Here is a 23197-nt window from a genome sequence, read left to right as displayed (position 1 = left end):
CTGGAAGCGTGCACCATCAGCGCTCACGGACGTCACAGACATGCATGATCTGAAAGCAGAGCAGAGCAGGGGGCCGCTGTGCCTAGAAAAGAATACGAATTCTTTTAGCTAATTTTAATTCTATTTTAGCATCTGTAAATTTCAAACACTAGAGGGAGATCGTTGAGACTGGAAGGTTCAATTTTCCTTACCAAAGAGGGCAGCAGCCACCCATTCATCTCACAAATTCCATCATAGTTGTACAAGAAATTGATCCCTATAATCAGTTTTCAGTCCAAAGCTTATTTCCACCGACATCTCCATAGTAAGTTGCAGTTTGAGTTGTCTCCTACATCTTAATACGTAATTATATTAATACTATGTAGAGGCATCCATTGCTATTTATTAGTGGATACTGTTCATTGAATGAATAATATAGGGAAGTAACTGTGCTAAGCATTTTATCCACCACATCTCACATATTCTTCACCGTAACTCTTCGCCATGGATATTATTACTCTCCCACCTAGCAGATGAGGACTGAGACTTACGGAAGCTGAATAACTTTCTCAGGACGCACACCCAATAAGTGAAAAAGCTGCAAAGTCCAACTCAGGTCCATATGACTTACAAGTGCAAAATTTTGTCCCCAGTAAATAATAAATGGAAGGCCAAGATCATAGCAAAGACTCACTCAGCAACTCCTGACACAATTTGCTCAGAAGTAGGCTTATCACATTACAGTTTCCCGCTGATTCCTTTTCAACTGAATTTTTTAATTTGAGTCTACAAATGTAGATTAATGCATTATAGAATAGTATAAAGTACTCATTTGAATATTATTGAATTGAGGTGTCCCAAAGAAGTTAGTGGAGCTAAGATTATAGAAAGATATTCATCTGATTGCCCAGCCAATAAACTACAGCTACTGATGAAAAAAAAAATACTCTAATATGTTGAGTATTGACACATACACACAACATTCAGAATGTACTTACCAAAATGAATATTTTCTAATAGCATTAAACTTTCCAGCCAGTTTAAATCTTCTTCCAAATGGTTTCATAAAGATATTCAGCTTGAAGATCACAGCCTACATTACAGACCCTGGCAATGGATCTAGAAATTTGTAAGACTTAGTTATCAACCACTATCAATGAAAATAGCACAATGGTGGAATCAATGATGCAACTGTCTGGGAGCCAGGAGAAGTGGGTCCCAGTCTTGGGTGGGTGACCTTAAGCAAACCGTTTAGCTTCTTGGGGCTTTAGAAAACTATGTGGTTTTATTATTCAGGTAGATGTTTCTTTAAGAAACAATTTAAATAGCGTTTTTTAAAAGTTGGCCTGGCCTGGTGGCTCACGCCTGTGATCCCAGCACTTTGGGAGGCCGAGGCGGGTGGATCACGAGGTCAAGAGATCGAGACCATCCTGGCTAACACAATGAAACCCTGTCTCTACTACAAATACACAAAATTAGCTGGACGTGATGGTGGGTGCCTGTAGTCCCAGCTACTCGGGAGGCTGAGGCAGGAGAATGGCATGAACCCAGGAGGTGGAGCTTGCAGTGAGCTGAGATGGCGCCACTGCACTCCAGCCTGGGTGACACAGCAAGACTCCGTCTCAAAAAAAATTTAAAAAAATAAATAAATAAATAAAAGTAATTGATCATTCAGTAAAATAAAAACTAAAATTCAGTAATCAGAAAAAAAGGTTTTTCTGTATCTACCTCTGACACTATGGCCTAAGAATAAGTATTGCTATCTTTATTGCTAGTTTTATTAGATAACTAATTTTAAAAGCAAGCTAATTTCAAGTGTTAGGTTGTTGTACATGGGTGTTCAAGTTTGCATAATATATAAACACCTTGGATGTAACTCTTATCACAAAAACTATCGATTTTATTTAACAAAAGTAAATAGATTTGTTGTACCTATGTAACATCCAAGACCCATGTAAGTGATTATAACAACTGGATTCCTATCTCTTAAAAAAAAAAAAAGAATCCTGTGTTCTTTCCAGAGAAGAACAATGACTAAAAAGAACATTTTTCCTTCCATAGAAAGAGGATATTTGTACAAGTGAAAAATTAAGGTCAGTAAAAACAAGTGAGGAGCTTGAGCTGTATATCTTCAGGCCACACAACTGAGGCAGAAGTTTCCCGCTTGGTTTGACAGTGGTTTATTCTCTGACCCAAAGACCCTGAGGTAAAATTCAAAGGCTGATGGGTTCATCTGCAAGTCCTGCTGGTGAACTTGGGTAGCTGTGGCTGCCCAGCTGCTGAGACAAAGCTAAAATGGGAATGAAGTCTTGGAATGTCCACTCTTCTGGCCACTTAATGGAGCTAAAATGAAAGAAATGAAACAAAAGCAGTCACACGTTAATTTTACAGGTCTTTTTGTCTTCCAAATTAATGTTTGTACTTTTTACAATTTCACAACTGGCATATTTTAATTTTTCATTAATTCTATGGCTTAAACGTCCCCCTCCAAAACTCATGTTGAAATTAAATTGCCATCATGACAGTATTAAGAGGTGGGATCTTTAAAATGTGATTAGGTCTTGAGGGCTTTACCCTCATGAATGGATTAATACTGTTATCAGTTGAGTTGGTTACTTACAGAGGGAGTGGGCTCCCAATAAAAAGATAAGCACAGCCACCATTTTCTATCTGTCTCAATCATCTTCCTCGCCATATGCTGCCTGGTGCCACGTTTTGATGCAGCAAGAAGGCCCTCTCCAGATGCAGCCTCTCAATCTTGGACTTCACAGCCTTCAGAACCATGAACCAAATAAATCATTTTTCTGTGAAATTACCCAATCTGTGGTATTCTGTTACAACAGCAGAAAATGGACTAAGACAACTAAAAAGAGAACAGTAAAGATATGGAAGCACATTACAAATGATGTTTTATTTGACTCATTCATTTCAATAAGTATGTGTTGAGCCAAGTCCTAGAAATACAAAAATGAAAATGGCCCAGTTATTGTCCTTAAGACTACATTTTTTTAACTTTTTAAAAATATAATGTATTTTATAATTTTCTAAAAATGTTGTGCCTTACAAAAATCCATGATCCAACAGTGGCTCAACTAATTGGAAAAATGTGCCAAGTGAATCATTAGACAGAAAAAAATTCTTTTCCCTATGACGTAGAGTTACCTTTGGTATATCATGTTTAATTTCCCTGCCAAGGAATTTGAGTAATGATTTACTGCAGTGGTAAACCCTATATTGTACAACCACTTGATTAGATTTTGTATAACTGGGAAAGGTAAATAATCTACCCTTGGCAGATATTTCTGTTACTTAGCCCTTTTTTATATAATCTTTGAATAAGACTCAAGCATTTTGCTGTATAAATGATGCTCAAATATTTATATACATTGTATGTTCTCCTCTAGAGCTCAATAACATATATATGTCTTTTATATATATATAAATACATATTATATTGAATATATTACTTATATAATTAATATATACAACAAAAAATATGTGGACTGGTATACATCAAAATGTAAATAATAATTATTCCATTGAGTGGAATTCCAGATGATTTTTATGTTCATTTTTATAAGATATTCCAATATTTGCTGATTATGTATAACTTTTATAATTAAAAACATAGATTTGTAGGTTCTTTCATTTATATTCCAATGTTATACAATAACTATGTATTATATTTATAATCAGAAAATGTATATGTTTGTATTGTTATATATTATATATATGAGAAGATTATAATTATGCTTCAAATACATAGCAAAAATAAGAGATAGAAATGCACACACATATAATAGTGACTGTGTGTATAGAATGTAACTAATGGAAGTGATCCTTCTGTTTTCTGGAGTTTTTCCTCAATTTGTAGTATGAGCATGTATTGATTTCATAATAACACAAGAACTTCATTTTTTAAAAACAAGTTTTTAAAAAGAAATACCTAATTGAAATACATTGTTTCCTGGATTTTTTTTGTTTCTGAAAAGCTATGATTTTTTATTTATAATCAAAATGTACTTCAATGTTTATGGACAAATTTTAGGAGTAAAAATGAATAAGTAATAGTACATTTGTGATAGATTTAAAATAAGAATGTGCTCAAGTACGCGCTAATAAAGAAAATCTAGTATAAAGCACTGGAAATGAACTCAACACCATGATCACATAGCCAAAATTAAGGCTAACATTGGAACACTGTAAGGGAGGTTGAAAATCCAAGTGTAATATCCTGTCTTTCTAACTTGATGTGGAATCCATCAATCTAAAGCTAGCCATATGGAAATGTAAAAGCCAGGTGGAAAGACACCTAGATAACTAAGTCCAACAAGTCTGAACTGCTCTACTTGGCTGGAGTGTGGGGCACTGATTTCAGTCTATAGAGCAAGATTGGTGCCATCTGACCAGATAGAAAGGAGAATGCAGGCTCACAGCAGTAAGAGGGTTTGGAATGGCATGGAGGGGCAGAAGGCAGAACTTGAATGGTCCCAAGAGCTGTGGAGGGCAGCTTCAGGGGCATTTCCCAGAGCATCCAGGCCCTCAGCCACTGAGGCTTAGATGGCTTCGATGAAGCCCTTTGAGACAAGAGGTAAGTACACAGTAAGTTCCCCACATCATGGAAATTTCAGGAGAGCCTCAACCTCTGTGTGTATTAATTTGCCCATCCCTAACTTGGTAATAATTCTGTTATTTGTTTATATATTTATTTAGCACATACTAAGTGTCAGGCATTATTCTAGGACTAGAGTAATAAGATTAAACAAAAAAGTGACAGTGATAAGTGTCATTTTAAAAACAAGGCACAATATAAGGCTGGACTAAGGAGGAAATGGTCTGTGGAGTTGTCCCTGGGAAGTGAGCAGAGCTCTGAATGGTAGGAAAGAGGAAGTCATGAGAAGAGCTGCAAGCACAGCCTGAGCAGAGGTGGGTGAAGGGAGCGAGGTGCAGAGTGCCATGAGGCAAGAGGGCAGTGTCCACGAGGCACGTGGGAGCCGAAGGAGCTGCAGGGATTGGCATGTGGTGGTTGAGGAGCTCACCATCAAGGGGTGCCCTGCTGGTGATGGGATGCCAGTGGAGAAGGAGTTGAGAGGGAACTTGAGCCAACTTGGACATTTAAGAGTTCACTTTTCTACGTGGAGGTGAGATTATAGGTGCACCACAATGGAAGCTGGAAGATGAGGTCGAAGAGCCACTGCAGCTGTACAGTTCTGGTCCAGTCTGGGAAGAGAGTGGTTGGGATGGCAAGAAGTGGTCCAGTTATATTGAAGGTAGGGTGAATAAAACTACATGAGGGTTTGAATACGAGGGAATGAGAGAGAATGGAGAACGAAGAGTGAATCATAACTTTGGCCTAACGCATTGAGTGTGTGTCAGTGGTATTTATTTAGACAGGAAAGACTGGAGGAGAACAGGGACAGGGATCATTGAGGAAGAGGGTAGAAATTCAGGACATGTTTTATACACACTCAGTTTGAGATCCCTATTAGTCAGCCAGGAAGAGATGTAAACTAAGCAGCTAGATAATACTTCCAGAGCTTAGAAGGGAGATAAGGCCTGGAAGAGAAAACTGAAAGTGATAATGCTTTAGATAGTACTTAGAGAGTGGGAACAAATGAGACCATCTAGGGAGAGTGTACACACAAAGCAGAAAGGCTAAGGACTGAGCCCCGGAGCACAACACATTTAGAGGTTAAGAAAAGGAAGGAAGAAAAAGAAACTGAAAAGGAGAATCTGGAGCGAGTGGAAGCTAAAAAAGAAAGTGATTCAAGAAGGAGGAGTTGGTTAGCTGTGTCCAGTGCTGCCCAGAGGTCAAAAAAAATGGGAAGAGAGAGAGAGAGAGAGAGAGAGGATACCTGTCATTTATATCTCATCAGTGATCCTAAGAAGGGCAGTTAAATAGAATGTTAGGAGTAGGGGGAGCTGGAGGGAAGGAAGGGAAGAGAAAAGGTAATGAGCTAAAGTTGTTTTAGGGTGACCGTTGATAGGTGCTGATAGCAGAAAAAAAAATACACTCACAAATTTTAACAACCCTAAATCAAATCCCATAAAGGGACAATGAATCAGATGCCCTCGTTGAATCACATTCTTTTCATTTAAGCTACATTAAATTTCTTCTCATTGAAGCTACTCATTCAAGGTTTTATAAACTCAAATCGAAAATATTAATAAGACACTGGGTGTGGTGGCATGCATCTGTAGTCCTAGCTACTTATCAGGAGGCTGAGGTGGGATGATTGCTTGAGCCCAGGAGTTTGGGGCTGCAGTGAGACATGATCACACCATTGCACTCCAGCCTGGGCAACAAAGAGAGACCTCATCTCTAAAAATAAAAAGGAAAAGAAAATATTAATCAGATTCTTTTAAAAGATTTCAGAATTGTCATTTTACTTCATGTACTCTCAAAGAAACACAGTGTACCCCAAGCGGAATAAAGACTACATTTCTTTCACAAAACTTTCCCTCCAATGTTTTCCTTTTGGAATTGCGTTTACACAGAGTTGCTGGTTTATATCAAGATTCACTTGAAATAATAGTGCAAAACTCTGTATCCCACCTTTCTTTGCATGGCCAACATCAACATTTTTTAAAATTTTGTTCTACATTAGAATACCTTTCTCAGTCTTTTGAAATGTGTCCATCCCTTGATGTTTTAATCAAATATTGGTTGTTTTAAAATCTATTCTGTGGCTTCCATACTCATATTTGTAAGAAATTTAAATTGATATCGTAGAGTCTGAAAACATATTTTGTTCCTTTATGAAATATTTATCATGATATTGGAGATGTGTTTTTTCCATAAGATGTAAATACAATGAATTTATATTTTCATCAAAATAGTTGAAAAAATATTTCCCTTGACAAACATATACTACACCTATCCACTTACAGTGGTATAAAATTTGTATATATTTACAAAATCTTTAAATTTCAGATTTTTAGATTTTTGATGTTCATAGTTGTTATAAATTTAAATATCTCAAATCCTTCTATTTACAAAATGTGTTTGTTGCATAGTTTTATTTGTTTATTTTCCATTTGTCTTCAAAAATTAAAAAGTGAATGATGAGGTTTAGAATATGATTTCTGGTTAGTTGTAGGTTATCTCAAACATTCGCTTCTGCCCAGAATATCAATGAATTATTTCTCTGGATGCATGTGGAAGGCAGAAGGTATCCTTTCAAAGTCCGTGAAACGAGCGTAGACTTTGGACTCGAAGGTAGGTCTGAGTTGTCCTGGGCATTTCACTTACACGCTGAACCTTCACTGTGTGTGTGTGTGTGTGTGTGTTTGTGCACGCGCAGTAGTGAGTCTTCTATTACCTCCCTCACATGACTGTTGGCAGATTAAGGAGATGGTCTATGTAAAATTCAAGGCACATGGCAGGCACATGGTAAATGGACTGTATTTCTATGATGCTCATCTATGTGAATGGAGATGTGTTTGTGCTGTGATTAATCCAATGAAGGTGTTTATGTTCTATAAAATATAGCCAGAGTTTAGAAACAGTTTGTGAAACTTTATTAACACACGAAACCTTTTGTGTTACACTAGGTAATAATAATTTTAATTAATTAAAAACCTGTCTGTGTATTAAAATGCCTTACAATTTGATTAATGGAAATAGATTAGAAGGCAATGTTTTGTCATACTAAAGGTGCATTCGATCGCACATTCAGAGAGAGAGCAAATGACTTGGGACACCATCTAAACAAAAATCAGCAGCTACTAATGAGGCTTGTTAGTGATGCTAATCTATGTAAATGTTACTAATTGAGAACATCTATCTTTTATCTCCAACATTTGGTAATCAGGCAATTAAAGAACAATGACATTCCCGGTGGTTGTTCTTCCTGGTTTCTTTCTTTCTTTCTTTCTTTTTTTTTTTTAAGTGATCAAAGAGTTCAGAGTAAGAAAAAAAGAAAGTCCCTTATCAAGAGGTAGGCCTTGCCTTGGGCTACTAGGCCTCATTAAAGACAGAAAAGCTCTGTTGATCACCAATTAACCTGATTTGTAGGAACTCTGATAAAGACCTCCAACAACAGGAGTTTTCTTACTATGGTAAATGACACAGTTTGTTGACAAAAATAAAAGCAACTCATTGAAAAAAAATAAAAGAAGACTATAAAGAATTCATTGGTAATGAAAAGTCATTCTGTTCAGAGGCCTGTGTTTGGAGGAGAGAGGAAGTTTTGCCCGTCTGGTGGCCTAGTGCCCACACCAAAGGAGCCAATCACACCTTAAGTCAGGTAGAACAAGCACCCAAAGATGTCTGTCTGATCACCTTGTCAAATCTCTGCTTGCTCCTCCAGGGGCAGCAAAAAACTGATTCCATCAACTTTGTGAAGGGCGACTGGGCCTTGTAGGGTGTACCACATTCCTGGACCAATGGAATTCAGACCTAGGATTGCCTTGGGAGCCAATTGTTAAAGTTTTCAAATATTCCATTTTAAAATTTAACATGGTTTTAAATTATACTGGACAATGTCTATTGTATGTTATTATATATCAAAGATATAGCTAATAGAAATAGCATTAAAGACAGCAATAAGGAGACTACACACCATTAAAGACAGCAATAAGGAGACTATACACACATTTGAATCCAGTGGAATTCAAATCTAGGATTGCCTTGGGAGCCAGTTAAAGTTTTCATGTATTTCATTTTAAAATTTAATATAGTCTTAAATTACACTGGACAATGTCTATTGTATGTTTTATATATTGAAGATACAGTTAATAGAAATAGCATTAAAGACAGCAATAAGGAGACTAAACACCATGCACGTCGCTCAGCACTTTGCCATGGATTACCTCTATTGATCTTCACAATGATCCTATGGCATGCATACTATCCCAGAGAGAGAGAGACACCCTGTATTTGACACCTCACCCAAAAAGTTAATAATTCATCAAATATCCTTTAAATCATTTATTTAAGCAGCTCTTATTTGGTTCTGGCTTTCTTTTCCTTCAGGATCTTAAAGGGCTTCAAGAAACCCTTAAGTATAGAAAGTAAAATTCCACTGGTGAACTGTGAACTTCCCATTTGGGTGGTGAACGTGCAATGTAAATTTCCCCCAAATGTCTCAGTCCTCCAAGGACTCTGAGAAAAGCAGCCAAAGCATACAGCAGCTGGTTTGAATGGAAGCTATGGAAATCCCTAAATGGGGCGGTGGCAGGTGGGGGTGGGCAATGGCTCACACCTGTAATCCCAGCACTTTGTGAGGCCGAGATGGGCGGATCACGAGATCAGGAGATCCAGACCATCCTGGCTAACACGGTGAAACCCCGTCTCTACTAAAAATACAAAAATTAGCCAGGCGTGGTGGTGGGCACCTGTAGTCCCAGCTACTTGGGAGGCTGAGGCAGGAGAATGGCTTGAACCCGGGAGGCGGAAGTTGCATCGAGTGGAGATCACGCACTGCACTCCAGCCTGGAGACAGAGCAAGACTCCATCAAAATAATAATAATAATAATAATAATAATAATAATAATCCCTAAGGGGTGTAAAATTGTAGTAAAATCATTGTAAATGTGTGTGAATGGGGTCTATCTGGCTCCTTTTACTTCCCTCTTGTATTCCCCGGTGGTGTCTTTCTCCTCCATCCTGTAGAGTGACCCTAAGAGGCCCAACACAGACCAGAAAGAAAGCAGCGTAAGCACTGCCCCATCGTCCTTAAAACAGTATGTTTGCTTTATCATGATCCACTCAAGGAACAGCCTAAAAAGGAACATCTTTTTAGGACAATCAGAATCTCTATTTGTATTCATCTTACATTAATTATTATTTGCATTATAACTGTTGGTGGTTGCTAGCTTCAGATCAGTATAGGTTTGAATATATTGCCACTTCCAAACATTGTTTTCTACATATGAAGTCTCCCTGAATTTAAAAAGTTTAAAATAATGTCCTGTAGCATGCTGTTTTATTTCTTTCATTTGATGGTCAAAGAGAGAAGCTCAAGACTGAAAGAGAACTAATGATAAGCATAGCTCATTAGCCGGCCAGACTATTGTGAAATTGACTATGATTTCATTTCTGTAATGTGATAAATGATGTAAACAAAAGATTTACATACGAGACTGGCTTCCCAGAGCTTTAGTAACTGCACATTGTAAGATATAGATATAGGGGTATGATGGAGGAAAAAGCCTCTTGTCTCTTAATTGGGTGTTTGTTTCACTGAGCTGATAGATTCTGAATGCTAGATAAAATTTATAACAGTATTTCTGAATATTATCATAAGGCAGTGGTTTTCAAATTTTAGTGTCTATAAAAATCCCCTGGTGTTTGCTAAAATGTAGTAAATCCAGTTTGAGGGCCCCAAACTACTTTAACAGGCAACCCTCTACACACACACACACACACACACATACACACACACCCTAACTGGTGATTCTGTTACAAATAGTCCAGGAAGTAAAAAAAAAGTTTTTGTTTTTTGTTTGTTTGTTTGTTTTTGAGACAGAGTATCACTCCCATGCCTGAGGCTGGAGTGCAGTGGCACAATCTCAGCTCACTACAGCCTCAACTTCCTGGGCTCAGGTGATCCTCCCAACTCAGCCTCCCGAGTAGCTAGGATTACAGGCAGGTGCCACCAAAGCCAGCTACGTTTTCATATTTTTAGTAGAGACAGGATTTCACCATGTTGCCCAGGCTGGTCTCAAACTCCTGACCTCAAGTGATCTGCCCACCTTGGCCTCCCAAAGTGCTGGGATTACAGGCATGAGCCACTGCACCCAGTTGTCAAAAAAGTTTTGAGGCTAGTGTTACTTCATCAAAAAAATATGTGTTGAATGCTTAGTATGCATAAAGGGAAGATATCCAGAGACTATAAGATATGTATGATGGCTTTCCTTCTTCCTCTTTTATCTAAGAGATGATTAGAAAATTAACTCAAAGTGAGAGACTTGGTGACCCATTGTAAACGTATTTATAAGCTAGAAAATCCATCTCAGGAGATCTGAATTAATGTTAAAACAACAATTGGGTTCTTGCATTACTTCCTGACATATTTTACAACAATAAATTAATCACATTTGCTCCAAATCTAGGGTATTGGTTTCTATTTCCATTTTAAGGATTTACTGAGTAGTGCTAGGAAACATAGGCAAGAAGAGAGAAAAGACAATGTATTGACTAGTGATTTGGGGGAACCACCAAGTGATGTGGATAGTGTGCAAAGAATACAAATGATTCCATCTGTGTTTTTTAAATACCTTCCTCTGGTCATCTCTCCATGATTTGTGTGAGAAGCATCCCCTGGTTGAAGTCAGGTGGGCATAATCTAGAAAGTTTCCCTGATAGGCTAAAGCAAGCAGGGCTCAGAAGAAGAGAGAGAGAGAGAGACAGAGGAACAAGGGTTGCTTGGTGAAGATGATTCTGACAGCCACAAATGGAGCAGGAAGGGGAGAGATTAAAAGTGACATAAAAAAGGATTGCCTGACTTAAGGTCTTGAAACCAATAGGTAATAATTTGAATATGACCCAGAAGCTAATGGGAAGTCATTTGAGGGTCTTGAGAAAGAGAGAATGGAAACAGCAGGCATAAAAGATTATGCCTGCTGCAGAAGATTGGACCAATGTGAAGAACGAGAGGCCAAGGACTGAGGAGGGCTAGCAGGGAACCCCAGATCACAGTGATGTCCTACAGCAGACGGGAACTTGGTGATTACAATGAGGAAGGAAAGCCACGCAGATTAAGTGGCTTGTCCCCGACCCAACTGCTAGTTACTTTGCTTGCTTATTTGTATTCTGCATATATGTATGTGTATCCTGTCTTACTCTTAACATAAGATTTAAAGTAGTTTGTTTATTATGTCTATCTACTCCACCAATTTCCAAAATAGTTCACCAAATAAGCTATAAGCCAAAGTTCAACTAAATCCCAGTTTCTGGGGGTGGATCTCAGGCTTCAATATATGTTTTTAAACTGTTCCAGTAATGCTAATGTGCAGCTAAGGTTGAAAACCACTTTTCCAAATGTAGCAAAGGGAACAGATGCTCTCATGTCCCTGAGATGCTCAACACTGGTAACAAGATTAGGGGCAGATTCCTGTTAGCTGAGGCCAAACAGGAAATGCATTGGGCAAACAGCTTTCCTTTTTTTCTTTTCTTTTCCTTTTTTTTTTTTTTTTTTTTTGCTAAAAGAAATGGTAAGTACCTGTTTCCACTGACAAAACTTTTAGGAATAAAACTCAAGTCAAAAAGTAGTGCATGACTTTTCTATAAGGTTTTTGTGAAAAAGTCACTAAGGTCAGCTAGGATTTTTTTTAAAGTTGTACAAATACTTTGTACAAATGCACCGTTCCCCCGTGGACATTTATGAGTGCCAGTGACTGGGTTCACAACACTGATGTACAATGGAAGGCATTACTCCAGGAAACTGAGTAAATGGCCCAGCTAATTTAGAAAAAAAAATCTAAAATCCTAAATGAATATGAGATGTTTGAACAAACCTCTAGCAGATGCTGAATTGCCAACAGCTCATGAAATAATTCTCAAACATGAACCTATAGTGAAGATATTTTATGATCTTATTTAAACTGAGAACCGTATGCTTTAATCACTAGACATGATGAAGGAAAAGGTTATTCATCTGTTGCTTGTGTTTTAAAAGTGAGATTTTTTTTTCAAGTTCAGCAGGAGGCCAACCCTCTTCAAACTAAAACCAAAGGCTTTTTCTTCAGAGAAATGTGATGTTTTCATCTGAAAGTAGGTTTCCTTCTTTCCAAGAACGCAGATACCTGGTTGAAAAGCAAAGTCGTATGTCTTAGAAAGTAGAAACATGGCTGATCAGAAACCCAGCTAGAACTGCCACCTGCCTAGGTCTCATTCCCAAACTTGAGCTCCCCCACCTGCCTTCCATTCCATGTTTTCCTATTAGATGTTAAGATTGAACCCACAACACAAATACAGGGAAAGAGGAAGGAGAGAAAAACATAGCAAGATTAGCCAATAGTGTGGCAGAAAAGGGAAGGCAGTAGGATGGGGGCAGGGGTGGGGCTTGGAAATTGCATGTGTTTGTCTCATGCCAAAAACTCCCTGACAGCAAGATTTGGAAAATAATTTTAAGAAAAATTCAGTGATCTGGATGCTATGCCCATCTGACACCAAATATCTGGTCACCTGGGGCATCTGGGAGATTTTCTGGATTCTTCATTTTTTATCCGAATGTTTGGCCATGCTTGGATGCCACCAGACAGCACTCATGGATAGAGTGGCTGAGAAGATGTCTACAAAGGGGAAAGAGAATCTGACCTTCTTTGTCAGAATCCAGTTAATCCTACTAATAAGATAGAAAAGTTTAAACCCAAACAGGAGTGTGTCTGGTTAAATTTGGATTAACAGAAAATATACCACGAAGAACCCTAAAAAAGAACAGCAGTAATTATGCCCACATGAAAGAGGGGCATGAGTTAAACCTGCACCAGCAGACCAGAGAACATGCCTTCCAATATGGCAAGATTGCTGTAGTTGTATTAATACAACTTTGTCTTAATTATATGATTGATGTGGGCTTTAAAAGAAAACTCAGAAGCCACAGTGGCTCCAAGGGCATGAGCATTATTGAAAGGATAAAGACAGCTTCCCCAGAAGAAAACCACTCGAAGAGGAAGCCTGGGAGGTTTGCATGGCAGAACTAATCAATAATGTCTTGGTTTTATCTATATTAAGTTTAATAAAATTTGATGACATCCGTGATTGAAGATCACACACACAATTGTGGCAACATCAAAGGTATTCTGCAGCATATGTTCAGCCTGGGAAGTATAGCAAATCAGAGACTGGACGTATATGACACTGCACACCATGAGAACACAGAGAACACCAAGACAGGAGCATTCCCTGAGTGCCTTCTCCTCCTGTGTTTACAAAATAAGCGGGGTAAGCTTTCTCACCAGCCTTCACCAACCCCCTTTTCCTCTCATTCTCTCAGCTGTCTGATATCAGAATTTTAAAAGAATAGGTTAAAAAAAAACAAACATACTTCTACAGTTACTTCCAAAATCTGCCCAATAAACAAAAGCCTGTCCTGGATAGATTTTCCTTTTATCTTATCCCATGAAGCCAAAGGAAATGAGAGAATTTCAAAAGTGACTCAGCACAGAGGAAAGGGGGAAAACTGAATAAATTGCCACCCAGTCCCTTGCAAAAAAGGGGACGAGGACTTTGTTGTCAAATTTCACATGCAGCTCTGCAGAACAAAAGAAGAAAATGAGACCTGCAATTACCTCAGCTTTAAGAGCTCAGTGAAAATCGCTTTAATCCCCCGGAGTTTGTACCACTGTCATATTTTACTTTCTCTTCAACAGGTGTGCAAATTGTTTGGACTGGAGCTGGAAAACAGCATTCAGACCCTATGGGCTGAACGCAAGCAAAATATTTGCTTAGTTGCAGCTGGTCATCTCATATCTTCTTCAGGAATGAGGAACTGGTGTCATGGTAACTTATTTTAATCAGTTTGGCAGCAGAAAATATTATGATTTTACTCACAAAAGTGATTCAGGTGGGTGAGCCTTCCCGGGGTTTTATATCAAAGAGGTAAAAGCAACCATTGTTTGTTTGAATTCAATTGTAACAATTCAGCTGAGGAAAACAGTATTAGTTGTCTTTTTTATACCTGTGTTCAATGCCATTTTATACTTGAGGATCTCTGATAAGCCAAATGCCCAAGCAACATCGCACATTATGAAATTTCAAGGGTTTTTTCCTTTCTTTTTGCTTTGCTTTAAAAAAGTCATAAGTCGCAGAATCCCCCCAAAAATGGCAGTAAAGTTATGTTATTAACAAACTAAAAAAATAACCATGCTTGTGACAGGAATCACTTTCCTAAAACTGATTTGGGTCCTTTTTTTTTTTTTTTTAATTTTACAGCTTTATTTAATGTATTTGATCAGCGATTAGTTCTCATCCACATTGACTGTAGATTTTTTAACGTGGTAACAGGTACATAGGTAACGAAAGTATAGTGCCTTATTTGGTGAATCTTCATCCTCATTATGTTTTCTGGGCAACCGCACACGGATTTGGTATGGGACATTCCTTATTCCTTTGGCCCAGACAGCTTTGTTGAACCTGGTATCCATGTGCACATCTGGAGTTCCCATCTCCTTCATGGCAAATTTTCGAATCTCTTAGAGTGCCCAAGGGGACACTTGTTGATGGAGTATTCTCGGGTCACCGCCTCATTGATGGCAGAATGGCCCTTTCTCTTCTCGCCGCCCTTCTTTGCGGGAGCCATTCTGCCAAATCTAAGTTGGAAAGGAAGACCATTTTTATCTATAAAGCAGATGAAAATTTTCTAAACAAAAGTTAAGTGATACATTTTTTTCCACGATGTCCTCGTTTCCCTGCATAAGTGGACGATCTAAGACTCTAAAGTAGGGCTTTTGACTCAAAAGCCACATTGCTTCTGTTATACTGCTCTACCTTTAATTAAAGAAATCAACACAGGCCAGGCATGACAGCTCACTCCTGTAATCCCAGCACTCTGGGAGGCAGAGGCAGGTGGATCGCTTGAGCCTAGGAGTTCGAGGTCAGCCTAAGCAATATGGCGAAATCCTGTCTCCACCAAAAAAAAAAAAAAAAATTTAGACAGTCTCATAACCATGTCAATAGATAGACAGATAATAGATGATAGATAGATAGATAGATGATTGATAGATAGATAGATAGATAGATAGATAAAAAATAAAATAAAAAGGCCAGGCGCGGTAGCTCATGCCTGTAATCCCAGCACTTTGGGAGTCCAAGGTGGGTGGATCAGTTGAAGTTAGGAGTCCAAGATCAACCTGGCCAACAAGGTAAAACCCCATCTCTACTAAAAATGCAAAAATTAGCCGGGTGTGGTGGTGCATGTCTGTAATCCCAGCTATTCAGGAGGCTAAGGCAGGAGAATCGCATGAACCCAGGAGGCAGAGGTCAGCCAAGATCGCACCACTGCACTCCAGCCTGGGCAACACAGTGAGACTCTGTCTCAAATAAATAAATAAATAAGCACAATATTTTAAAGGTCCGCTTCTCTCTAGGTTCCCATGTTATTTTCTACAGCTATTTCATAGAAATTGCATGACCATTTAGGCACCAGGAAGGAGGGGACCCACTCCTAGCACCACCAGGATAAAAAGTTTTGCATCACTCAGTTCGGGTCCTCTGAGAAACAGAAACCAAGATAAAATTAGCCATGCAAGAAACTTGAACGTTTAAGTTTGTGAATCCTCTACCTTGGCAGAAGCAGGTCAGATCTTGGGATTTGAGTGTTGCTTCAACAAGAAGACTTCACATCTCTCTGTCCTTGAAAGGAGCTGTCTGCATCTTGCATTTCCTTGCCTGGCTTGGAGACATTCTATTTTGAACTGGCTGAAGCCTCCATCCCCAGTGAAGAGCGATATTATTAACTCTGATTGACCAGGACTGACGGTAAGAGAGTGAGAGTTAGTGCTATATGAATTACACAGAGTGTGTATCAAGATGAAAATAAAAGCTGCAATGTGCAGACAGGAAGGGTGAAGGGTCCATTGAAAATCAGAGAGATTAGCAACTCATCACATTATTTGTGGGTTATCAGGAGACAGAGGTAATGAAAGTGAGACCTATATCCTTGATCAATAAGAGTTTGACTGCATTTTGAGTTCATTTTCCCCTGCCGAGAGAGAGACAGCAGGCTTACTATTGATCACCGTGTTAATCCATAACCAGACTGGGCCTTAGCCTGGTGGAGCAAGCAGGAAAAATAAGATAATAAGCAGGAACTCTTGATCTTTTATTATGGTGTGCTAGATAAAGAGAGTGCGGGGGTTCAAGGTGGAATACTTTATAGTTAACCCTTACTGTCCCTCTTAATTTGAAATGCGTGAGAAGAAGAATTGCGGCCAACCTTACTCTGACTTTTGTTTGACCTTATTTTGTCTGCTTCCTATCTAAAGTGTGCCATGGCCTCTTTTCAAAGACTGGAGGCTGATTTAAGTGGGCCAAGGGACAACCAAAAATGACATTAGGCCCAGAGTAAAGGAGAAAGGCCCTCCAAACCCCGCTCGCAAAAATCAAGCGAAATTAAGCGTTAATTGCATCCGTTTTTTCAATTTTCTTATGATATTTTAGAGTCACTCGATCCAAGAATATTTATGTACATGAGTTGTCAACAATATGTGTCACTCTGCTGTTTCAATAGCAAGCAACATTTAGTTTTTCATAAAAGCATTTGACTAAAGCAGTCAATGCATTGATGTAGACCCATCTTAGAAAGATGGTCCACCTTTTCTTTCAGATCCATCAGAGTTCCCACCTTTGTGTAATCTAGACCCCGGCTATAATTTGGGCATTTCCTGACCTGTCTATTAAAAATCGCCAGGCGCAGTGGCTCATGTCTGTAATCCTAGTTACTAGGGATGCTGAAGCAGGAGGATCACTTGAGCCCAGGAGTGGGAGGCTGCAGTGAGGTATGATAGCTTGGACAAAAGAACGAGACTTTGTCTCTAAAAGTAAAAAATAAAATCTTTCTCAGTGACTCAATATTTACTCATAGTAGTTTTTGCTGAAATTTAGACTAATTCTACCACAACTCCAATTAATCCACATGACACCTTTGTACAAATTAGAAAAATGTGACTCCCCCAGGCAAGCACAGCCTAAAAGCAACCAGATAAGATTTCCCCCTTCCCTCATCCCTTCCCCCAGGCACCATTGTACCTAATCCTAAACAGTGCCCTCAAGTCCAGCGCACCAGCAGAGAAAGCAGGAGGATCATGTGAATGTAGCCCACCTACCTGCACCTTGCATGGGCGTAGTTTAGTCTTCACTCTGTGTGCTTGTCCCAACTCAGCTGTCTCTCATTTAGAGGCTTCCTGTGCTTTTCCAACTGAGTTTTCATCTAGTTCTTCAAAATGCTCATCCTTTAACACAAGTTGCACCTATTAGTAAATGGCAACTTAAGTCACCCTGGAGTTAAGTACTCTGAAACAAAGGGAGAGAGAAGTGGTGTAGGTGTGAGCACATTAGTATGAGAGAGAGAGTGAGAGAGAGAGAGAGAGAGAGAGAGAAGGGGAGAAAAGAAAACAAGGTTTAAAGAGCTCTGCTTTGGAAACATAATACTTGAGCTGCTCTAATAAGAAAAATTGGGAGATCCATACAAAAATAACGATTTTAAGTATAAAGCAATTTAAAATGAAACGTTTTGTGATGATTTAGCACTTTATCATTGGATAATCAGGGAAGTTAAACAACCTGAATGAGTTTATACAGTGATTATGTGGGAAAACTGGACCCCAACCCAGGACTTCCGAAGCCAGAACCAGTCATTTTTATAAGAGTTAGTCCAAAAAAAGCTGAGGCAGCAAAGTCTACTATGGAATTGATTTTCAGAAACAGGCAATGCTGCTTTGAACTATCATACTTACTGCTGATGATAAGTAAACACTTCTGAAGTGGGTGAGACACTGAAAGTTCCCCTCAAAGCTTAAGGATCCAGCTTGAGAGGGCTTGTTAGTATTAATTTACATTGTGAATAAAGAAAAGATTGTTGAGGAAAGAGGATTTTTCTCTATTTTAAAATGACAAATGGTAGCCATTATCCATCTGAAGCCTCCATAAAACAAGACAGTCAAGTCACGTAACATTATTTGGAGATGGACGATAGCATAAATGATTGTGGCATCAGTTTAGAATAATGAATACCAGAATATCTCACCTGGATAAGCCAAAAACTAGTTGTGAGGCCTTGGGAAATTTCTTTGGGCTTTCCTCTCTTCTAGAATGATCCACATGATCATTCCTGTTTACCATTCTATTGTCTTCCATAGTCAAATGATCCTAGCAGCCTTCTCAGCACCCATGTGTGATCAGAAGTAACAATTCTTGGTCTTTGCAGTAAAGGGGTCAAAAAAGAAGACTGCCACCCAAAGAAGAAAATGAAGTTTGTTATCTGATCCCATATGATGTTTTGGACTTGGGTTTCACTGGTTCTTATTTTAAGAAATCAAGAATAACTTAACAGAGTGGATGTCACCAAAAAAAGTTCATGGAAACAGTCAAAAACATAATGGCTTTGGGAAAATGTTCATTTCTAATTTCATAAAAATGAGGATCTAATTTAAAATGAAAACATGATGTTTGGTAATTGCTATCATTTGAATGCCTGTGTCCTTCCGAAACTCATGTTAAGACTTAATCCCCAATGCAACAGTATTAAGAGGTGGGGCCTTTGGGGAAATGATTAAGTCATGAGGGCTCTGCATTTTTGAATGTGATCAATGCCCTTAGAAAAGAGGCTTCAGAGAGCTCTCCATCCCTTTTCCCCTTCTGTCATGTGAGGACACAGCGTTTGTCCTCTCTGGAGTACACAGCAATGAAGAACCATCTGGGAAGCAGAAAGCGACCCCTTAGTAGACACTGAATCAGTCAATGCCTTGATTGGGAACTTTCCAGCCTCCAGAACTGTGAGAAATTGATTTCTGTTATTCATGAATTACCCATTCTGTGGTATTGTTATAGCAGCAGAAATAGACTAAGACAGATTGATTTAAAAACTGATAGAGAAAATCCTCTTATAAAAAAACTGTTTTGCACCAAAAGCAATTGCAACAAAAGGAAAAATTGACAAATGGTATCTAATTAAATTAAAGAGCTCTGCACAGCAAAAGAAACTATCATCAGAGTGAACAGACAACCTACAGAATGGGGGAAAATATTTACAAACTATCCATCTGACAAAGGCCTAATATCCAGAATCTACAAGAGACTTAAACAAATTTACAAGAAAAAAACAAACAACCTCATTAAAAAGTGGGCAAAGAACATGAACAGACACTTCTCAAAAGAAGACATTCAGATGACCAACAAACAAATGAAAAAAAGCTCAACATCACTGGTCATTAGAGAAATGCAAATCAAAACCACAATAAGATACCATCTCACACCAATCAGAATGGTGATTATTAAAAAGTCAAGAAACAGGGCCAGGCACAGTGGCTCACACCTGTAATCCCAACACTTTGGGAGGCCAAGGCAGGCAGATCACCTGAGGGCAGGAGTTCGAGACCAGCCTGAACAACATGGTGAAACCCTGTCTTTACTCAAAATACAAAAATTAGCCAGGCATTGTGGTGCATGCCTGTAATCCCAGCTACTTGGGAGGTGAGGCAGAAGAATCATTTGAACCCGGGAGGTGGAGGTTGCAGTGAGCTGAGGTCGCACCGCTGCACTCCACCCTGGGCAACAAGAGTGAAACTCCATCTCAAAAAAAAAAGTCAAGAAACAATTGATGCTGGTGAGGTTGCAGATAAATAACAATACTTTTACACTATTGATGGGAGTGTAAATTAGTTCAACCATTGTGGAAGACAGTGTGATGACTCCTCAAAGATTTACAAGCAGAAACACCATTTGACCCATTCTGTCATAAAGATGCATGCACGTGTATGTTCATTGCCGCAGTTTTCACAATAGCAAAGACATGGAATCAACCCAAATGCCCATCAGTGATAGACTGGATAAAGGAAATGTGGCACATATACACCATGGAACTACACAGCCATAAAAACGAATGAGATCATGTCCTTTGCAGGGACGTGGACAGAGCTGGAAGCCGTTATCCTCAGCAAACTAATGCAGGAACAGAAATCTGCATATTTTCTCACTTATAAGTGGGAGGTGAATGGTGAGAACACATGGACACAGGGAGGAGAACACCACACACTGGGATCTGCTGGGTGTTAGGCGGGAAGAAGCAAGGCATCAGGAAGAATAGTTAATGGGTGCTGGGCTTAATACCCAGATGATGGGTTGATCTGTGCAGCAAATCACCATGGCACACATTTATCCATGTGTGCCATGGTGGGTTGCTATGCAGTTGTTACCTGCATATCCTGCGCATATATCCCGGAACTTAAAGAAACATGAAGAAAAAAATAATGAAAGAGTTGAAGAAAAAAATGTTATAAATAGAAAACAGATTCTTTACAAAAAAAATGGCAAATATCGAAAAGTATAAAGAACAAAATATTCAAAAAGCACTCTGGAATCTGCGAACCCCAGTCGGTGCCGCATCCCCAGCCCGCCGCCACGCAGCCTGCAAACTGGTGCTGATCCGGCACCGCGAGGTTGCGTGGAAGCTGGAGAACCGCTTCGGTGGCTGGTACCATGCCAACCTGAGCCCGGCAGGCGACAAGGAGGCAAAGCGCGGGGGGCAGGCGCTGCCAGATGCTGGTTATGAGTTTGATATCTGCTTAAGAGAACAATCCGGACCCTCTGGACAGTGCTAGATGCCATTGATCAGATGTGGCTGCCAGTAGCGAGGACTTAGCGCCTCAAAGAGCGGCACTATGGGGGTCTAACTGGTCTCAATAAAGCAGAAACTGCTGCAAAGCGTGGTGAGGCCTGGTGAAGATCTGGAAGAGCTCCTATGATGTCCCACCACCTCCAATGGAGCCGGATCATCCTTTCTACAGCAACATAAGTAAGGATCGCAGGTATGCAGACCTCACAGAAGATCAACTACCCTCCTGTGATAGTCTGAAGGACGCTATTGCCGGAGCTCTGCCCTTCCGGAATGAAGAAATAGTTCCCCAGATCAAGGAAGAGAAACGGGTACTGATTGCAGCCCATGGCAACAGCCTCTGAGGCATTGTCAGGCATCTGGAGGGTCTCTCTGAAGAGGCTGTCATGGAGCTGAACCTGCCTACTGGTATTCCCATTGTCTATGAATTGGGCAAGATCTTGAAGCCCATCAAGCCCATGCAGTTCCTGGGGGATGAAGAGACCGTGCGTGAAGCCATGGAAGCTGTGGTTGCCCAGGGCAAGGCCAAGAAATGAAGGTCAGCGGGCAGGCTACTGTCCCCAGGAGCACTGTCCCTGCCCGTTGCGTCCCTCTGCCCCTCCCTCCTGCACGTGTCACACTGACCACATCTGTAGACATCTTCAGTTGTAGCTGCAGATGGGGACCAGTGGCTCCCATTTTCATTTTAGGCATTTTGTCTCCTGCACCCACTCGCTTCATACAATCTAGTCAGAATAGCACTTCTAGGGCACAGGTTCTCAGTCTAAGCTGTGGAAAAGCTCCCCTCAGCCAAGAGAGTTTAAAGGTAGTGACTTGGGTTTTTGCAAGTGCTTTGTTTATTAAGGACTTGTGAGGAGGAACCATGCTAAGCCATGACCAATGAGGAGAAGTAAGAGAGCCTGTCTGCCCCGTGGAGCCAGTCCTGTGCTCTTCTACAGTCCGGCTACCGCCTGGGGGCTCTAGTCATTTCAGTGAAAGATGAATGTAACCTGCATGGTGATGTTATGACTGTTTCCTCTCTGACCCCAGAGGAACGGGCTCTAGAAGGTTGGGATCAATCCTGAATTTAGTTTAGGTGTTACATTTATTTTTACAAAAAAAAAATATATATATATATTATATATAAATAATACAAAACAATAACCCTTCTGGGGTTTCTCGTGGCAGTTGAAATAGTCCCACATATGGTCATCAGAAAATAAGCCATTCCTCATACCAACATGGGACAAGCTCCTTGACCTCTGAGGGGCAGGAGTGCTTCCTGCTGTGTGTTTTAGAATCCCTCCCCACCTTGTTTTGTAGCAGTGAAATGCTTCTTGGTCTTGTCCAAGTATGTCTTCCACTGATTTCTGAATCATATTCTAGTTGCTTGGCCCTGCCACATGGGTCCAGTGTTCATTTGAGCATAACTGTACTAAATCCTTTTTCCAGATCAGTATAATAAAGGAGTGATGTGCAACAGAAAGTAAAAAATTCGGCCGGGCACGGTGGCTCACGCCTGTACTCCCAGCACTTTGGGAGGCGGAGGTGGGTGGATCACCTGATCACCTGAAGTCAGGAGTTTGAGGCCAGCCTGACCAACACCGTGAAACCTGTCTCTACTAAAAATACAAAAATTAGCCTGGTGTGGTGGCAGATGCCTGTAATCCCAGCTACTCAGGAGGCTGAGGCATGAGAATTGCTTGAACCCAGTAGGCGGAGGTTGCAGTAAGCCAAGATCGTGCCATTGCACTCCAGCCTGGGCAACAGAGTGAGACTCTGTCTCAAAAATAAATAAATTAAATAAATAAAATAAATAAAGCCATTGCTAACATTTTATAGCATAAACTCATCTTTTTGTCCTATGCTCATATATACATGCAAAATCTTGACAAAATTGGAATAATTTTGTAAGTATTATTTAAGTTGATTTTTTTCACTTATCTCGTGTAATTACCATT

At 39.7% G+C, this 23197-nt stretch overlaps 1 pseudogene; it reads left to right on the top strand.

Moving 5' to 3' along the window:
* The first annotated feature begins 4935 nt into the window (after positions 1 to 4935).
* On the top strand, positions 4936 to 21793 carry LOC129013908 (phosphoglycerate mutase 1-like; annotated as a pseudogene).
* Positions 21794 to 23197: the final 1404 nt, after the last annotated feature.

This window comes from Pongo pygmaeus, chromosome 16 (genome assembly GCF_028885625.2).
Source record: "Pongo pygmaeus isolate AG05252 chromosome 16, NHGRI_mPonPyg2-v2.0_pri, whole genome shotgun sequence".
In the NCBI taxonomy this organism is placed as follows: Eukaryota; Metazoa; Chordata; class Mammalia; order Primates; family Hominidae; genus Pongo; species Pongo pygmaeus.
This window is presented reverse-complemented; position numbering and strand designations above follow the sequence as displayed.